Raw genomic sequence first — 18,416 nt, 5'->3', positions numbered from 1 at the left:
GGAGGTAACTACAATATTTGTAATTGCAAACATTATCTGTAAAATTAAAAAGAAGGAATGATAACTTCTGTTTACTCCAGAAATAAAAATCTTATCAAAACCATAAACAATTAATTGGAACAGAGAGACTGACACCTCCATTAACTAGACAGATCTGGTCTCTAATTAACTAAGTGGAAGAATGATGATGACAGAGTAAAGGGGATGGACATGTACATGTATGGCTTAAGAGCAGTGCAATCCTGCAAACCTGCACAGCACCTGCCAGGGGGGCAAACTGCCTGTGCGTCACAATGCTCTATTCATCTTAAGCAGAATACGGATTCCAACAATATGCTACATATTCCTCTGAAGGTGTGGTTACATTTTGGATTCTCTCTTTGTTTATAGTCATGTACGATTGAGGAGGTTCATGCTGTGGCCTCCCTGCTGTCACATTGCCAGCACAGTCTGGTGGTGATGAAACAAAACCCACTAATTGGAGGCACATTTAACCTGCGACTAACTTGCCATCTCACTGCGGTTTCCCTGGATAAGCACACTAGAATGACACACCCATATGGGCGCGACTGACAGATAAAGTGAAACCAACTGTGCAGTGAGATTTGGTGCAAGAACTACATGGGTTAAACGTTTAGAGTAGAGATTATCAAAGAAACTTAACACCTCTGATGCTTTAGGATGCATCAGAGTTTCTACATCTACATTTATACTCCGCAAGCCACCCAATGGTGTGTGGCGGAGGGCACTTTACATGCCACTGTCATTACCTCCCTTTCCTGTTCCAGTCGCGTATGGTTCGCAGGAAGAACGACTGCTGGAAAGCCTCCGTGCGTGCTCGAATCTCTCTAATTTTACATTCGTGATCTCCTCGGGAGGTATAAGTAGGGGGAAGCAATATATTCGATACCTCATCCAGAAACGCACCCTCTCGAAACCTGGACAGCAAGCTACACCGTGATGCAGAGCGCCTCTCTTGCAGAGTCTGCCACTTGAGTTTGCTAAACATCTCCATAATGCTATCATGCTTACCAAATAACCCTGTGATGAAACGCGCCGCTCTTCTTTGGATCTTCTCTATCTCCTCTGTCAACCCGATCTGGTACGGATCCCACACTGATGAGCAATAATCAAGTATAGGTCGAACGAGTGTTTTGTAAGCCACCTCCTTTGTTGATGGACAACATTTTCTAAGGATACTCCCAATGAATCTCAACCTGGCACCCGCCTTACCAACAATTAATTTTATATGATCATTCCACTTCAAATCATTCCGCATGCATACTCCCAGATATTCGCAATACATTACATATTGCTACTCCCTACACCAAGTGCCTATCTGCTGCAGATCTTCCTGCATTTCGCTGCAATTTTCTAATGCTGCAACTTCTCTATATACTACAGCATCATCCGCAAAAAGCTGAATGGAACTTCCAACACTATCTACTAGGTGAGGAAGGGTTTAATTCACGCTAGAATAATGATAAACTACCTGAATGAGATTTTCACTCTGCAGCGGAGTGTGCGCTGATATGAAACTTCCTGGCAGATTAAAACTGTGTGCCCGACCGACACTCGAACTCGGGACCTTTCGAGTCTCGGTCGGGCACACAGTTTTAATCTGCCAGGAAGTTTCATAACAGCGCACACTCCGCTGCAGAGTGAAAATCTCACTCTGGAAACATCCCCCAGGCTGTGGCTAAGCCATGTCTCCGCAATATCCTTTCTTTCAGGAGTGCTAGTTCTGCAAGGTTCGCAGGAGAGCTTCTGTAAAGTTTGGAAGGTAGGAGACGAGATACTGGCAGAAGTAAAGCTGTGAGGACCGGACGTGAGTCGTGCTTCGGTAGCTCAGATGGTAGAGCACTTGCCCGCGTAAGGCAAAGGTCCCGAGTTCGAGTCTCGGTCGGGCACACAGTTTTAATCTGCCAGGAAGTTTGATAAACTACCTAATGAAAAGTAAGGCCTACATGCAGTCAATGACCAATGGCGAAGCATACGTTTGTTTGCATGAGGGCTCAACTTAGATGAATACAGTAGACAAAATGACAAATAAATGTAATTTATTATTAGATATGATTGAACCCTGTCAGATCATGCAAAGCTATTTTGGTTCAATCTTCAGAATTTCCAAGCAGCTCTCATTTTTTCCCCTGTGGATTCCTTTACTTTCTTCAGTCTACTTTATCCCTTGTTTGATGGTGACTTCATTCTCTGTACAACTCCTGTAATATTATTAATCACCTACAGAGGGTTTATTCTTGAACTCTTTCCTTTATTTACACAGAAAATCAAACTAACCAAAACATGGATGCAGTGCAAGTAGTGGCTACAGCTGCAAGTAGGATAAATATGCCTTCAACTTTCTACAGCAGCTTCCTCCTCCAGAGCGTTTTGCTCCAGTCCTTAGTCGGCAGAAATTGGAAGCCTTCAGTAGTAGCATGTGTGCTGAAGCATGCGCTCACCGGCTATTATGATCCTACACTACCATAGCAAGTAGCAACAAGAATTCCACTGTAGCTAGCAGATGTTTCTTTCTGATGCTACTCAGACAAAATGACACTGCGACAACAGTATGAGTTTACAGTCACAGGACACAAAAAATGGTTCCTTCTCAGAGACAGAAGACAGGAAAGGAACGGATAGGAGAACTCGGCTACCTCTCGTGGTTATTTCTTATATCACCTTTCTTCTCCCTCATCAAAATCAGTTTTTGTGGCCCCCTCTTTGCCTGCAGCTTTGACAAGGGCTAGTTTGGTACTAACTATCTAGTAAGCTTCATTTGAAGATGGTTGCTAGTCAACCAAAACAAATAATTATCAAACTGTAATTGTTATTTACTGAGATCAAGGCTAATAAAATTTACAGTTACAGTTTAATGTTCTGTCACTAATATGTTCATTACTATATAAGTGTGAGGAAGGAAACTGCTACTTATTCGAAGGAACCATCCTGACATTGTAAAATGAATTACATCTGGATGGCCAGATGGGGATTTCAACCACACTGCTTAAGTAAAAATACTTAAGACAAGGGACATGGCTGATTACTCTAACATGGAATGCATTCTGTTCAAAAAGATCATTCTTTTGATAGCAGCTCATGGTGACTGTTCTGTTGACAGTTGCACTGAACATTGCTAGAATCCACGACTGTTGCTAGCAATTCTTCCTCACATTCATACAGCAGATAAGTCTCCATGTTTCACCACAAATATATGTCCTACTTTTCTCAGTTAGCATTTTGTTTACCTGGTATTGTTCATATCTCCCATTCTGGATCAGATGTATTTCATTTACAAACATGCACATAATGGAAGTTGGTCAGTGTTTTGAAAACAAATATTTTGAGCTCCTCTACTGCTTTCTCTCATTATCCTGTCTATTTTGTACATGTTTCACACCTAAACCTCAGCATTGGCATGAAGTACTTCATTCAGATGAACACATATAAAGAATTCATATGACATTTCTTACAGTCACACTTAATAAAATTCAGACAAATAATTGCTGCTTAATGAGTGAGTTCAGGAATCAAAAATGCAAGTTGTCATGAAGAATATTTCAAGTTACTTTTTAGTTTTGCTACTGGAAATAATCATTCACAAGTAAGTGCTCCAAATTTACATCTATTAGTTGGTGTGCCTATATTGTAGTAGTAGTAGTAGTTGTTGTTGTTGTTACTACTGCTGGTTTTGTTTGCTAACAGTTATGCTTTCTCAAATTTTTAAAACAGAAGAGTTCTGCGTAGTAGTGATGTTGTTGTGGCCAACCTTGTACCTAGGTACTGACTATTTAGTAAGCTGCATCTAAGGATGGTTGCAAGCCAACCAAAACCCGTAATCATCAAGCTGTAATTATTATTTACTGAGATCAAGACCAACAAAAATTTGTAACATCAAAGAGTAGTGGCTATTTCTATGCATTTTTTATTTATTACACAATGAATAAAACTTATTCACAATAGTGGTGTGGTAGGAACGATAAAATGAATTTGATGTCCACATAGTATTTCATGATAAGTAAAATATAGAGATGTGACACATCATCAAGACGACAAATGCTTTTAAGAAATTCAGTTTTGCACAACAATGAAGTTATTATGCACAATATGCAACTCAAATAGTTGATACATGGAAGAGAATTATATCTAGTACTAACAAATATAGGAAATAAATGTTGTCAGTTGCCTGCAGCCATACATGCTGTGATTACTCTTACCTTTGTCTTATTGTTCAGAGGAAAATAAAGCTAGAGGGAAATCTGCATGCAAAACACTCTCCAATATGGAACTATAATCAAATATACAGGGGGAACTGAACTCCATCAACAAAATTTTTGTGACTATTCAGGAACATTTTCTGAGTATTTTGGTAGAAGGATTCTGGGGTTTCCAGTGGCTAGCTACAGAATAATGATGTAATTATGATTTATTCAGTTTTTTTACTCACATTACTACTGTTTGTGTGAAAATGCCTTTATAATTGTGAAAAAACCTGTAATATGCAACTATGAAAATGTTCAACACAAAACACGAAGTAAGCAACCAAACTCAGATATGAAAATGCCATACACAGTTGCCACCTGTACAGGAACAGCTCAGTGTAGTAGTAGTAGTAGTAGTAGTAGTAGTAGTAGTTGCTCTTCCATTGTATTCGGTGAACTAATACATGAGATGCACACTAGTCAACTCTTCACTAGTAAACCCATTCATACTGTTGTGTTTCACTGTTAATGGATAACTCATGAAAAAATAAACACTAAATTTTTCCAGAGTTCGAGTCAACCCTGGAGATTTAAAAATAAGTGTGTGCTTATCCAGCAAAAGATGTCACAAGTAAATAAAGATGGTTAAGAAAAGAGATAGCTTACAGAGTCAGAAGTTTATTCACCTGGCAAAAGGTTCATGGATGTAAACCCTAAATAGAGATTATATATGAGAAGCCTGCTATACAACACAATAGGCAGAGCACAGCCTCTGCTTTGCCACAATTTAGATTCCTCATAATGCCTGAATACCTCATAATTTCGTAAAAGGGGTCTTGTTCTATAAGTCCATTTCTTCTAGCATCATATCATGGCCTATCCCCTTGATCACTGCAATCATTTTTCTTTATTCCCCCTCCTCACTTTCTTTATTTGGTGTCTTTTTGTTACTTGGATGTTTCTCCATTATTATTTGCTTGCTCTTCTATTTTCCTATACCCATGCTTCAATCTTTGACTTAAAACCCATTGTTCTCACTTCTAATGTCTCAAGTGTTTGAGACTTCCCTGTTGGTGGTATTTATTTGTCAATATCCTTCTAGTCCAAAACTTCTACATTTCCACTGACTTGGAGTGTTGGGCAACTTAAGATTAATTCCTGATTAAATATTCTATCACCAACTCTTTCCTCTACTTACCTGTTAGACAGATGAGGCACCTACATCTACTTAACACTCCACAAGCCAGTGTACAATATATAGCAGAGGGTACATTGAACCAATATCATCAATTTTCTTCCCAGCTTCATTGTGTATTACGTGAGGCTAAAATGACTGTCTATATGCCTTTGAATGCACCCTCATCTCATCTTTTTCTTGTGATCCATAGGTGGTAGCAGAATGATCACACAGTCTTCTTCGATTATAGGTTCTTCAAATTTACCCAACCGAGTTTCAGGAGATCTCACTGTTTTTCTTCTAAGAATTTCCAGTTAAGTTCACCGAGCATTTTTGTAACATTTTCCTACCGATTATAAGAGGGGTGTCCAACAAAATTTGTAAGTGGGTCACATTATTAACTTTGATAACTGTAGTGGGCCATACCACAAAAATTTTGCAAAAGAACAAAACCAATGGAAATAAAACACAATTTTTCTAGGTAGGTAGCCAATACATATTTGTGTTAGATAATTACAAACTTAAGATGAAACATAAAATTAATGAAAAATAAAATGAATAATACCAAAATTTAATGAGACAAATAAAATTTTATTTGCCTGCACAATTCTTTGACATTTGGAGATACATTTGATGTCAAAATTCTGAGAATTCTGCTCAGATGGCCATCTGTTAGTAAAAATGTCATTTTAGAGTTTACACTTCCCATTTGTAAAAAAAAATGCTCACAGATATGTTTCTGAATAAAGACAACTGTTGAAGTGCTGACATGGACAGGTTAGGATAATGACCATGTCTGATACATTTTTTATAAAATTCTATGAGCAAAGTTATGTACTAGTGGAAATCAACAGTCTCTTGATTTTACATAGAACAGGTTTCCCAATAAACCAACTGTATTTCCTCTATTTATTTCTTGAACACAATAGGCTTTTTATTAATTCGTTAAAAATTAAAAACAGCCTTGACTGCAATTTATTTATTTTTAATACATGCTTGAATATGTCTGTACACTTCTATACATAGTTGATTTTTACCATAGAATTTTAGACTGAGGTCGGTGAGATTTTTGTTATGTCAACTAAAAGAGCCAGATTATTCAGTCATTGTTCATTCCCCAAAAATCTGACATTTTGTCTTTTGCTGGTCATGAAGATTTTTATTTCTCCCAAATGAGAGTACAATTATGTGAGTGTCGCTGATCTACTGATCCAGCGAACTCGGCTGTAATATATGTTGTCATCATTCCCTGGGCCTCCTTCAGACAGGAAGGTCTAAACTTCTCCATGATTTAGTCCTCTTGCACATATGAAATTGACAGTCCATATTACCTTTTCGATAAGGTTCTTCAAATCGAGAACTTTGGCACAGAGCTATTTTCAGTGAATAATGTAGTGGTGTTTACAAGCAAGTGTGTCATGCTATTACTCATCAAAGTCACAAATCCATTTGCTCTCTCTGTCATTACTGATGATCTATCTGTAGCTAAACCACAAAGATTTTTGCCTTGAAGATCAAATTTTTCAATAAAATGTATTACTTCTTCGTATATGTTTTCTTCTGTTCCTGTACCTTTCACTGAATGCAAGGAAGGTAATTTCTTGATTACAGTGTACTTATCTGTCACTCCTCTCACAAAGACTGCCAATTAGATTGTATCTGAAAATTGGCACTTTCATTGAGTGCTAAATTGTAAAATACACATTCCTTTAAGCATGCTTCATGAGAAATTTCAGTATTTTTTGCCATTCTGTCAACTCCTTGTGCTTTTGATATGACAAGCTAATATTTTTCACTAATGATATCTGTTCTGGACACACTGCTGATGCAAACATTTTCAAACATTCTTTAATGAATTCTCCATCTGCATGCAATCAACAAAGCATGTTAATTTTCAAATATTGTCCTCACTTAATACTGTGCCTGGTAAAACAACTTTGTTGGGCTATATGTTGGACTGCCATGGGTTATACAAACCTGGAGAGGGAATTAAAATTGACATAGAAGAAATTATGACTTTGGGATTTGCTGGTAACAATGTAATTTCATCAAACACAGCAAAGGACTTGAAAGAGCAGTGGAATGGAAAGGATAGTGTCTTGAAAAGAGGTTATAATAAGAATGTCATCAAATGTAAATAAAACAAGGGCAATGGAATGTAGTCAAATTACATCAAATAATGCCAAAGGAATTAGATTAGAAAATGAGAGACTACTAGTAGAAGATGAGTTTTGCTATTTGGGCAGCAAAATAACTGATGACAGCCAAAGTAGAGAGGATAAAAAAAAAAGAGGACGTTAACTTCAAAGATAAATTTAAGTGTTAGGAAAACTTTTCTGAACATGTTTGTCTGGAGTGTAGCCTTGTACAGAAGTGAAACAAGGACTATATGCAGTTGAGAAAATAAGAGAACAGAAGCTTCTGAAATTTGGTGCTGCAGGAGAATGCAGAGGATTAGATTGGCAGACTGGATAACTAATGCAGTAGTGCTGAGTCAAATTAGAGAAAAAAAAGGGATTGGCCGATGGGCACATCCTGAGACATCAAGGAATTGTCATTTTGGCAATGGAGGGAAGTTGTTGTTGTTGGGGTTGTCAGTCCAGAGACTGGTTTGATGCAGCTCTCCATGCTACTCTATCCTGTGCAAGCTTCTTCATCTCCCAGTACCTACTGCAACCTACATCCTTCTGAATCTGCTTAGTGTATTCATCTCTTGTTCTCCCTCTACGATTTTTACCCTCCACGCTGCGCTCCAATACTAAATTGGTGATCCCTTGATGCCTCAGAACATTTCCTACCAACCGGTCCCTTCTTCTGGTCAAGTTGTGCCACAAACTTCTCTTCTCTCCAATTCTATTCAATACCTCCTCATTAGTTATGTGATCTACCCATTTAATCTTCAGCATTCTTCTGTAGCTCCACATTTCGAAAGCTTCTATTCTCTTCTTGTCTAAACTATTTATTGTCCACATTTCACTTCCATACATGGCTACACTCCATACAAATACTTTCAGAAACGACTTCCTGACACTTAAATCTATACTTGATGTTAACAAATTTCTCTTCTCCAGAAACACTTTCCTTTCCATTGCCAGTCTACATTTTATATCCCCTCTACTTCGACCATCATCAGTTTTTTGCTCCCCAAATAGCAAAACTCATTTACTACTTTAAGTGTCTCATTCCCTAAGCTAATTCCCTCAGCATCACTTGAATTAATTCAACTACGTTCCATTATCCTCATTTTGCATTTGATGACATTCATCTTATATCCTCCTTTCAGGGCACTGGCCATTCCGTTCAACTGTTCTGCCAGGTCCTTTGCTGTCTCTGACACAATTATAATGACAGAGGGAAGTATGGGGGTAAAAATCATAGAGGGCAACTGATGCAGGAACAGTGTAAGCAGGTACAAATGGATGTCAGTTGCAGAAGTTATTTAGAGATGAAGAGGGTTGCTAGGTAAAGGCTATCACACAGAGCTTTGGACTGAAGACCAAAACAACAACAACAACAACAACAACAACAACAACAAAAAACCGAGCCATTACGGTCCTAGTAGCACAGCTCTGAATTAGTTCAATGTATGTTGTCATAACTACTTGCACTAGCGTCTTGTACACAATTTTCTTGACAGATGAACCACATTTTCCCAGAAACTGTTCAACAAATATCAGCCTCCCATTCATCTTCCATGCTACTGATTTTATGTGATCATCCCACTCAATATGACTTCACAGTATCAGTACACATGCAACAGTGTATAAAAATGGAAGTATTCTGCAGCTCATACTTCATGTTATATTGGTGATAGACATAGGGTCAACTGGTTTGGATAACTCTTGGGCTAGGGACAATTTGCATACCTATCAAAAGGATTGTCTTACAGTAACTATCCTACAGTAAAAGCTCAACGTTTGAATATCACACAGTTCCTCGATCTTATACAAATGTAGCAAATCGGTTGGTTCTTTATGCATTACCTGTGGTGCATGGTGCACTTTAAGGGGCTAGTGAAGGCAAAATTTAGTTCATGGACAGTTCCTGAGAAAATCAGAGAAAGCATGTTTTTCACCACTTTTTTGCCATCAGCAGTGGATACCTGAATAGTTAATAACAGTAAACTGCTCAAATTTTAACGATACACTCTCCAGGCATTTACCTGGAGGTGCCATCTTCCTGTTTTCAAAAATGATTATCTGTTATCAAGAAACATCCAAAAGAAATGGTTTTGGGTACCAAGACAGAGCCACTCATTCCGAGACGGCTACGCCCTGCAGGTGTAACTTTTATGATATATTCCTAAGGTCCCGATCTCAAACCAACTTCAAAATTTTGTTGATTTCTTTATGTTTCTAAGATACAGAGGTTCAAAGTTACCCTACTCGTATGTGTACACTACACATGTAAAATCCATTTTGAGTTGAAAACCGAAGTTATAAAGTGGTATGTCATGGAGAAAAATGCTGTAAATTATCTCCGTTATCATCAGAAAAGTTCTGGGAATCCCATGTTGTAGTAGTGAAGCACATGCAAAATTTTTATGCATGTAAAATCTGGCCTGAGGTATAAAATTAGTAAATTGCCAAAATTTTACTGACCCATAATGTTATTTTCATATGAGTACCATGCTGTACTGTAGCAGGGAAAAGAAGGGAACTAGTGGAAAAATGTTCCTATCAGAGCAAAAAACAGGCAAATATGCTCCTGTCTAAAAGATTCTGAACAAAAAGTGAGGTACTGGCTGCCTCATGCTACTTTCTTCAGCAGTTTTAAAGATTTTCACACAAATCTTGGCATGTAAGCATATCCGTGCCTTTTTATGCTAAGAGAGGAGGAGACAGTGGCAATTGGAAAGATATGGAAAAGTAATAAATACTGGAAGGAGGCATACAGTGGTTGTGGTATAGAAAGAATGAAGGAGACAATGACAGTGTGAGACCAAGAGAGGGACACAACTGGAAATGGGACATATGAAAAGAGTGCAGGGGATAGTGCCAGGGGGAGCAGAATAAAGAGAGGGAGAAAGTGGGTGTGGATGAGAGAGCCAGTGATAATGAGAGACAGACTCTAAGACAGTGACAACAAAGAACAAAGACGAGAGAGACTGAGAGGGGGAGGGGGCAGGGGGAGGGGGGAGGGAGGGGAGGGAGGGAGGGGGAGAGAGAGAGGGGGGGCGGGGAGGGAGAGAGAGAGAGAGAGAGAGAGAGAGAGAGAGAGAGAGAGAGATAGATAGATATGGGACCTGGATAAGGTGGAGACAGCAGCAGTGGGGTTGAATGAGATAGTAGCAGTAAGAGACAGCAAGAGGGAGACAGTGACAGTGAGAGAAAACGACAGTAGTAGTAGAGAATGAAAGTGAGGCAAGGGGCACTGACAGAGATACACAAAGAGATAATGACAATGAGTTGGACTGGTTACAGTTAGGGGGAATGAGAGATGACAGCATCTTAAAGAAAGGGTGAATAGGTTTGCAGACAATAAATTTTGGCAAATTTTTTAAAGGTTCTAAGGAAGGTAGAGTGACACAGCTGGTACTCCAGTTTTCAGGTGGAGCCTTTTAAATGAGAGCATATACACCTTTTTTGTGCCCTGATTATTTTTCCGCTGGTTACCCCTAAGTACTTATACAATGTGACATGCTCAAGGTGTTTAACACTAATCATCTAATAAGATACTACATTGATGAAAAAAAATTGTAACACCAAAAAATAATTAATATAGAGTAATGAAATTTTGGGAATACATTTGTCTAGGTAACAAATTTAAGTGGTTAACACTGGCAGATCACAGGTTAATATAATTTTGAGACAAACAATTGCAAATCTGAAATATTGGGACATTAACAACTGGTGTAACTGCCATAATGTTGAATGCAAGTATGCAAACATGCAGGCATTGGGTTGTACAGGTGCCAGATGTCATATGTCAATTTGTGGGATGGTACTCCACGCCTGTTGCACTTGGTCGGTCAATACAGTTGCGGTTAAGGCTGGTTGTGGATGACACTGGTGTTGTTTCCGATGATGTCCCGTGTGTACTTGATTGAACACACATACAGTGATCGAGCAAGACAAGGCAATATGTTGACATTCTGTAGAGCATGTTGGGTTACAGCAACAGCATGTGGGTGAGCTTTATCCTGTCATAAAATATCCTCTGGAAAGTTGTTCATGAATGGTAGCACAATATGTCGAATCATCAGAATGATGTACAGATCTGCAGTCAGGGTGCATGGATCAACCACAATACTGTTCCTGCCGTCATATGAAATTGCACCCCAGACGATAACTCCAGATGTAGGTCCAATGTGTCTAGCATGCAGACAGGTTGGTTGCAGGCCCTCAAGTGACCTCCTCCTAAGAAACACAAGGCCATCACTGGCACCAAGACAGAACCAAAGTTCATTAGAAAACACAACAGACCTCCACCCTATCTCCCAATGATCTCTCGCTTGACAACCGCGAAGCCGCAAATGGCATTGGTTTGGGGTCAGTAGAATGCACACTACAGGATTTTTGCTCACAGCTCCCCTTGCAGTAACCTATTTGTAACAGTTCGCTGTGTCACTGTGGTGCCAACTGCTGTTCGAACTGCTGATGCAGATGCAGTACGAGGTGCCAGAGCCATATGCTAAACATAATGGTCTTCTTTCTTGGTAGTTACACATGGCCATCTGGAGCCTGGTCTCTTGTGACCACACATTCTCATGACCACCACTGTCAGCAATTATTTACACTGGCTATATTCCTGCCAATCTTTCTGCAGTTTCACAAAAGGAATATCCAGCTTCTCACAGCACTATTAAATTACCTTGTTTAAACTCAGTGAGGTGTTGATAATGGCACCTTTATCGCTTTAAAGGTTCAACATGTCCAATCTCAAAGATAACTACTGCTCACAACTGTTACACCATGTATTTAAAGGAAATATGATTTGCATACTCATGTGGCACTACTAGTGTGACTCTTATGCAACTGGTGTGAAATTTGAAGAGACATCATGCCTACCAACTTCTGTTTATGTTGCAGAACTACTGCTTGGTGTTGTGTTTTTTTTTCTTTTTTATTCTGTCAATGTATATTGTTCTCTCTCTTTTTTATAGACATTATGTTACATTTATTGATATTCAAAGACAGCTGTCATTCAATTCACCAAATGAAAATTTTGACCAAGTCTTCCTGCAATTTATTACGATTGCCCAATGATGATACTTTCCTGTACACAACTGCATCAGAAGGGGATAATTTTGTACTGTTGCTGATTCTGATAATCATTTATGTACATTTAAACCACTGAGAGGTCCTATTATGCTTCATTGGAGGCACATCCAATGTTATTTCTGTGGAACATTCATCATCCAATACAGCATACTGGCTTCTACAAGCCAAATATTTTTTGACCCAATCACATTTTTGCAAAGATACTCTGTATGATCGTACCTTGGTTAGTAGTCAACAATGTGGCACAGTGCTGGAATGCCCTAAGAAAATTGTTTGTAAAATCTTGTGTATGAATAAAGCTAGCTGCTAATAACATAAGTGTTTTTCTCTGAATCCATGCTGGTTCTTTGAGAGCACCTTGTTTTCCTCCAGGAATGTCAATGTTTGAATATGGACTATGCTCTTGTACTGTGCAACATATGGATGTCAACGATATTGGTCTACAATTCTGCGCATCCAGTCTACTACCCTTTTTAAACAATTAAATAATTTTACAAGATGGTCACTATGTTTCCATAAGGCAATACCATTTCATGGTCCATCAAATGTAAAATCAAACCGGAATTTCATCAGTGCCTCTTTCCTTATTCACTTTAAGTAGTCTTGACAGTTTTTCAATATCAGGGGCTGCTAATATCGATAGTGCTTATTTGTGAGTCTATGTGGCAGTCAGACATTAGTATGGTAGTATTCTCTCGCATAAATCAATTTCTAAACATGGACTTTAAAAATCCTGCTTTCTTTATGTATGACCAGATCATCTGAGCATTTTCGGATTAATCTTTCAGTAGATTAAGACTGTGGAAATTACTGTTGCCTTCAAACATAGCCCTACTTATGGATGCATGAATTGCTATCAGCTTTTCTCCACCAGTATTCCTGCAATCACATTTGTAGCAAGAGTATAGTGTATCTGTTTTCACAACAGTCTCTGAATGGTCAAATTAAACCAGGATGGGCCTTCGCCATCTTTTATTACTATACATGGAACATGCTTATCCAGACCACAGTATATAAGTTTTTCAACTTTAACCATAATTGCTCTGCATTTGCCAGACCTGAACTAAATGTCCTCAGTTCCTCACTTAAATAAATTAAAACCGACACTATTACTTCAACAAAACACACATGCTTTCCTGGCTTTCTTGATGACCTTTTTATCCGCGGTGACCATTTTTCCTGTAACAGAATTATGGCAGCTAACCATTCACTGGTAACACACTCAAAAAGAGCAAGTCCATTTGCAACAAGGAGATTTAGGATATTTCTTTTGCATGTGGAGGTACATCTGTGCCATCGAGTTTAGGATACCTTTGAATAACACTTTGACCAAATGTCTAATTCTGGTGATAGGTAGAAATACCTGTTTATTAAGCTAAGTCCACTGATCTCAGTTCCTCTAGTTTATACTAGTTTGCAATCAGATTCATTTTGGACCTCACTGGACCTAAAGCTTCTGCTTGTTGCTATAAACTCCCCCCTTCCTCGAGAATCGAATCTATCTTTCTGATATACATTCCAATTTGGATCTGAAAGATACCTTTTTTTGTGACATGCATGAGTGCCTGAGTGGTGCTGTTTGATGAATAGATTTTTTTCCTTGACTACACTGAATACTGACTATTGTCAACCTGGTGGTAAAGTGTGAGCCTGGAGTCTGTAAGGTCATAGGACAAAGCGTGCTTGGACACCAGAATTTTTCAGTCTGCCATTATGCTAGCCCTCACCACTCGATGCGTAGGTATGTCAGGAATGACACATGGTTTGAATACTATATTTAACAGTAGGATCCCTTTCCCCAGTAGGGTTACTGGGGTAGGCTAGATACATATAAGTCTCTGAAGAGGTGTACAACTGAAAGAACTTGCAAACAAGCAGCTGAACATTCCTCATAAATTTTGTTAGTGGACTTCCATTACTGCTGTATACCCTCTCTGCTAAAATTTTTCAGGAAAGATCCATCTGAACCGACCAGTAATCAAGTAGTACAGTTGAAGTTCATTCAAAACTACTTTCTAAGAGAGTTGAGGAAAGCATACAATTAAACAGAATACACATTCAGGACCTGAGGAATACAAGATGCCAACCAGCCACCATGTCATTCTCTGCCAGTGACATCTAAAATTATGAGGCAGAAATGTTGGCCAGTACTTATCTTGGAATTCCAAGTACTGCCAATTGAAATGTATAACAGTAGAGAACACTATTCTAGCAAACAGAAAAGTGAAAAAATTATCCTGGTTTCCTTCATCATGAATTAATATTTTGGAAGGAGAGGACAGTTCTTCCCCCACCCCTCCCACTATTGTGTGTGCCTGTTAGCAGTACTTGGAATTTCACCTTCTGGTGGTAAGTATTGCTCAGTCATCCAACCTCATCGTAAGTTTACCACAGTGTTCAGTGTCGTTCCGCAAAGATGCCTATGACCTAGTGTTTATCACTCATTTCCTCACAATCAGTAATGCATGTGAATTCTTATTTGTTTCAGTTTGCACGGTTATTCTAGGGCATTTTATTGGTACTTGTTTTGCACCTCTTTAGCCCTTTCCAAACATCCATCCCTCATCCTCCCTTCCCTTTCATGTGTACGAGACTGCTGTTAATGTAACTTAAATCTGGAGGCTGTCCTGACATTCCAAAAGCAATCTGTCCTAAATCCTCTATATCTTCCCACTCTGTGAAACCTGCATGTCTTCTTCTGGGCTCTCTGTCAAGACCAGCACTAACATCAGCAATGTCAAATATCATAACTGTTTGTACACCCATCAGTTTAAGCTTACAGCTTTGCAAGAGACTCAGAATTCAAATACCTACACAGTCGCCACTACTATCTGTCACTAAGCAATCTGCACTGAATATTCAGCATTAATCTCAACCTCTGTTTAAATTTTTCCAAAACATTCTATTATTGTAAAAGTAGAGAATAAATTACATAAGTAAAGCTGTCCTCAACCAGAAGGCTAGCTTGCAAATTGCAATGCTTTACTAGGCATGGCCATATTGATAGTAGTACAACCTTGTCATCCTATGTCCAGAGTTGAAAGAAGTAATATGTCTCTGAAAACAGCCTTGGGCTGACAGATGACTAAACTATGGATGTTTGGTTTGTGGTCTGATACTTAACCATTGAAGTCACATGCCATTAAATAAAAGTTCTTAGCAAGCTTACCTCCTACATAGGACAAGAAAAGAACAGCTTACAAAAACTCAAAAAAACTGGATGTGTTCATCATTGATAGACATCTCCTAACAGAATACAATTGCTAGACACAAAGAAAAATTTCATCTAACTTCTTTCAAGTTACATACAAATATATTCTATAGCATTTGCTGTCAGAACATCAATGTATGTAAAATGATGAAGTCAAAAAACGAATTGTATCAATATTAACTTTCAATACCAACAATCATTATACTGATATTATGAGGGAGGGAGAGGGAGGGAGAGAGAGGGGGAGAGGGAGAGGGAGAGGGAAAAAGAGAGTGAGGGGGAGAGGGGGAGAGAGGGGGGGAGAGAGAGAGAGAGAGAGAGAGAGAGAGAGAGAGAGAGAGAGAGAGACTGCTTTCTTTCTTTCTTCCAGTATATTAGTTAATGTTATATGTTATTCATCATTCATCGTATTCCCTTAAACATTATTAATCCTTATTGACCAAAACTTTGACCAAGATGCCTCCCTTTGCTATGACGTCAGCTACTACTCACTTTCCCTCATTTATCTTTCTGCGTAGCAATTTTTACTCAGAGAAAACTTACAACTTCCTTTTGGTTTGTCATTCTATGTTTCTCTACAGGAACTAAACTTACAGTCTGATATTTCTCGCTTAGGGATACTGATACCTGAATGCAATAAACACACATTTATCAAGAACAAAGTAGCAAGTCATAAAAGGAGGTTACAATACACAGGTAACACATGCCTTGGCTCCTGTTTATGCACTCATGAAAACAAAATGACACATGTATACTATTTTGATGCTATGGCAGAGCACTTCCGAGTCCTTTACCTCAACAATCAGAAACTTATAACAACATATACCAAATCCTGGTTGGAACAACACATGACATTTATCACAGAAAATGTACGTCAGCTAATATTTAAGGACTGTAAGAAACACAAACATGTAACTAGTACTCTCATTACAACATTACATACTTGGCAAACATGAACTAATTCATAAGCAATATTAGTCCTCAAAACTAGCTTTGATTACCTGACTAGATAATAAAGCAATGTGTATAAATCACAATATGGTAGACTGTAAAATTAAGTGGAGATAGAATGATTGCCCATTACTTACCTTGAGAAGACAAAATTCCAAGTACTGTTTACAAACAGTGTGTGTATTAGCAGTACTTGGAATTTCACCTCTCAGTTGCGCAAGTAATGGCCAAGCTATTTAATCTCTCTGTAATTTTGTAATATGAAAAGCTGGTGTTATAAAGCTGTTACAATACAAGCAGACAATTCACACGCACAAAATCTGTAAAATACATACATCTTACTTTTAGCCACTACCCACTTTATTTAGATGCTGCATAATATTTTAATAAAAGCTAGATACCACTTTCCTGCAAAACATCATACACACACAGCAAATGGGAAGGAAAAAGGAAGGGCACAGCCTACATCCATTTGCATTCAGTTTATCTGAAATTACAGCTTTGTACGAGAGCCTGACATTGCAGTTCTGCACTTAAATGTCAATAAGTTTTGATCAGATTTCTGTACAGCAACCCCCAAGACACATTCACAGCTCACAAAACAACAGTTCTTACAGCACTGCAAATAAACACATTATCATGAGGTTCACAGCAGATGGTCACATTCCAATACTGGATTCTGAGACTTCCACTGACAGAACAAGCTTGAATCAAACATGAGTTTAATATCTCGTTCATTGGGTGCCAATTTGCAACTAAAACTGATAAAAAGCCACTGATGTACAGTAAGGCTGAACTTCACTAATACAAACTGGCATCACTAACGGCCTCCTGTTTTGAAAAGCTTAGCAAACATTTTTGTGATGGTCGGATATATATAAAAAATACATACACCACTGTCAACTTGCTAATTGACTAGTTTGACCTCTGAGAGTAATATGGGAAACTTTTTCCAACAGCTGTGTTCCAATTCTGATATTTTTAAATATCACTTCTCAAGAACTCTTAGTGTACAGTCCAGACACATTGTTACTGATCTTACTGTACACACACACACACACACACACACACACACACACACACACACACACATACACGTAGTTACGTACATTTCTGCTCATCTGCAAACATGTGTTACACTCTACTATTGTTAAGTGAGTGGGAATGTATCTCAATTGACTGCTTCAAGCAGGAAGCTCTACAGATGCTAAATTAAAAACTTGTAGCACGACACTTTGGTTTCTTTTGGAGTTTGTTTAGATAAGTGTATACCTTTCCTTTTGACTGTAAATACATGATTTACTGGAAGGAAAACCAAAATAACAGAGTTCATCCTCAAACTGCTCTCCTCTCTTATTGAAACAAATGGAAGATACTATCCTTACCACAACTTAAATCTTGCATAAATGCTATTTTACTGGCGAGGAATACTGCAATTTTATTTATGTTCACCTTACTTTCAGTTTTTAAGCATTTAGACTTTTTGTTTGCAGAAGCTTTTCCGTTAAAAAAACATACTTCAAAATACGAGCACGTGTGTCTGTGATTTATCATGAAATAGCCCTTGTCAATGTTATAATTTTGACGATTGCTACTAAAGAAAAAAATACACTCCTGACTGAACTGCGTGGTTAGGAAACTGGAGAAAATAG

The 18,416-nt window shown here is 38.4% G+C and overlaps 1 protein-coding gene across 11 annotated transcripts in view; it reads right to left on the bottom strand.

Moving 5' to 3' along the window:
* The window catches only part of LOC126237049 (mitogen-activated protein kinase kinase kinase kinase 5), a 312,327-nt gene that overhangs the window by 115,266 nt on the left and 178,645 nt on the right, over positions 1–18,416 (bottom strand). The window lies entirely within an intron of this gene.

The sequence above is a fragment of the Schistocerca nitens genome, chromosome 2 (genome assembly GCF_023898315.1).
Source record: "Schistocerca nitens isolate TAMUIC-IGC-003100 chromosome 2, iqSchNite1.1, whole genome shotgun sequence".
Lineage (NCBI taxonomy): Eukaryota > Metazoa > Arthropoda > Insecta > Orthoptera > Acrididae > Schistocerca > Schistocerca nitens.
Note: the sequence above shows the minus strand (reverse complement) of the source record. Positions and strands in the feature narration are given on the sequence as shown.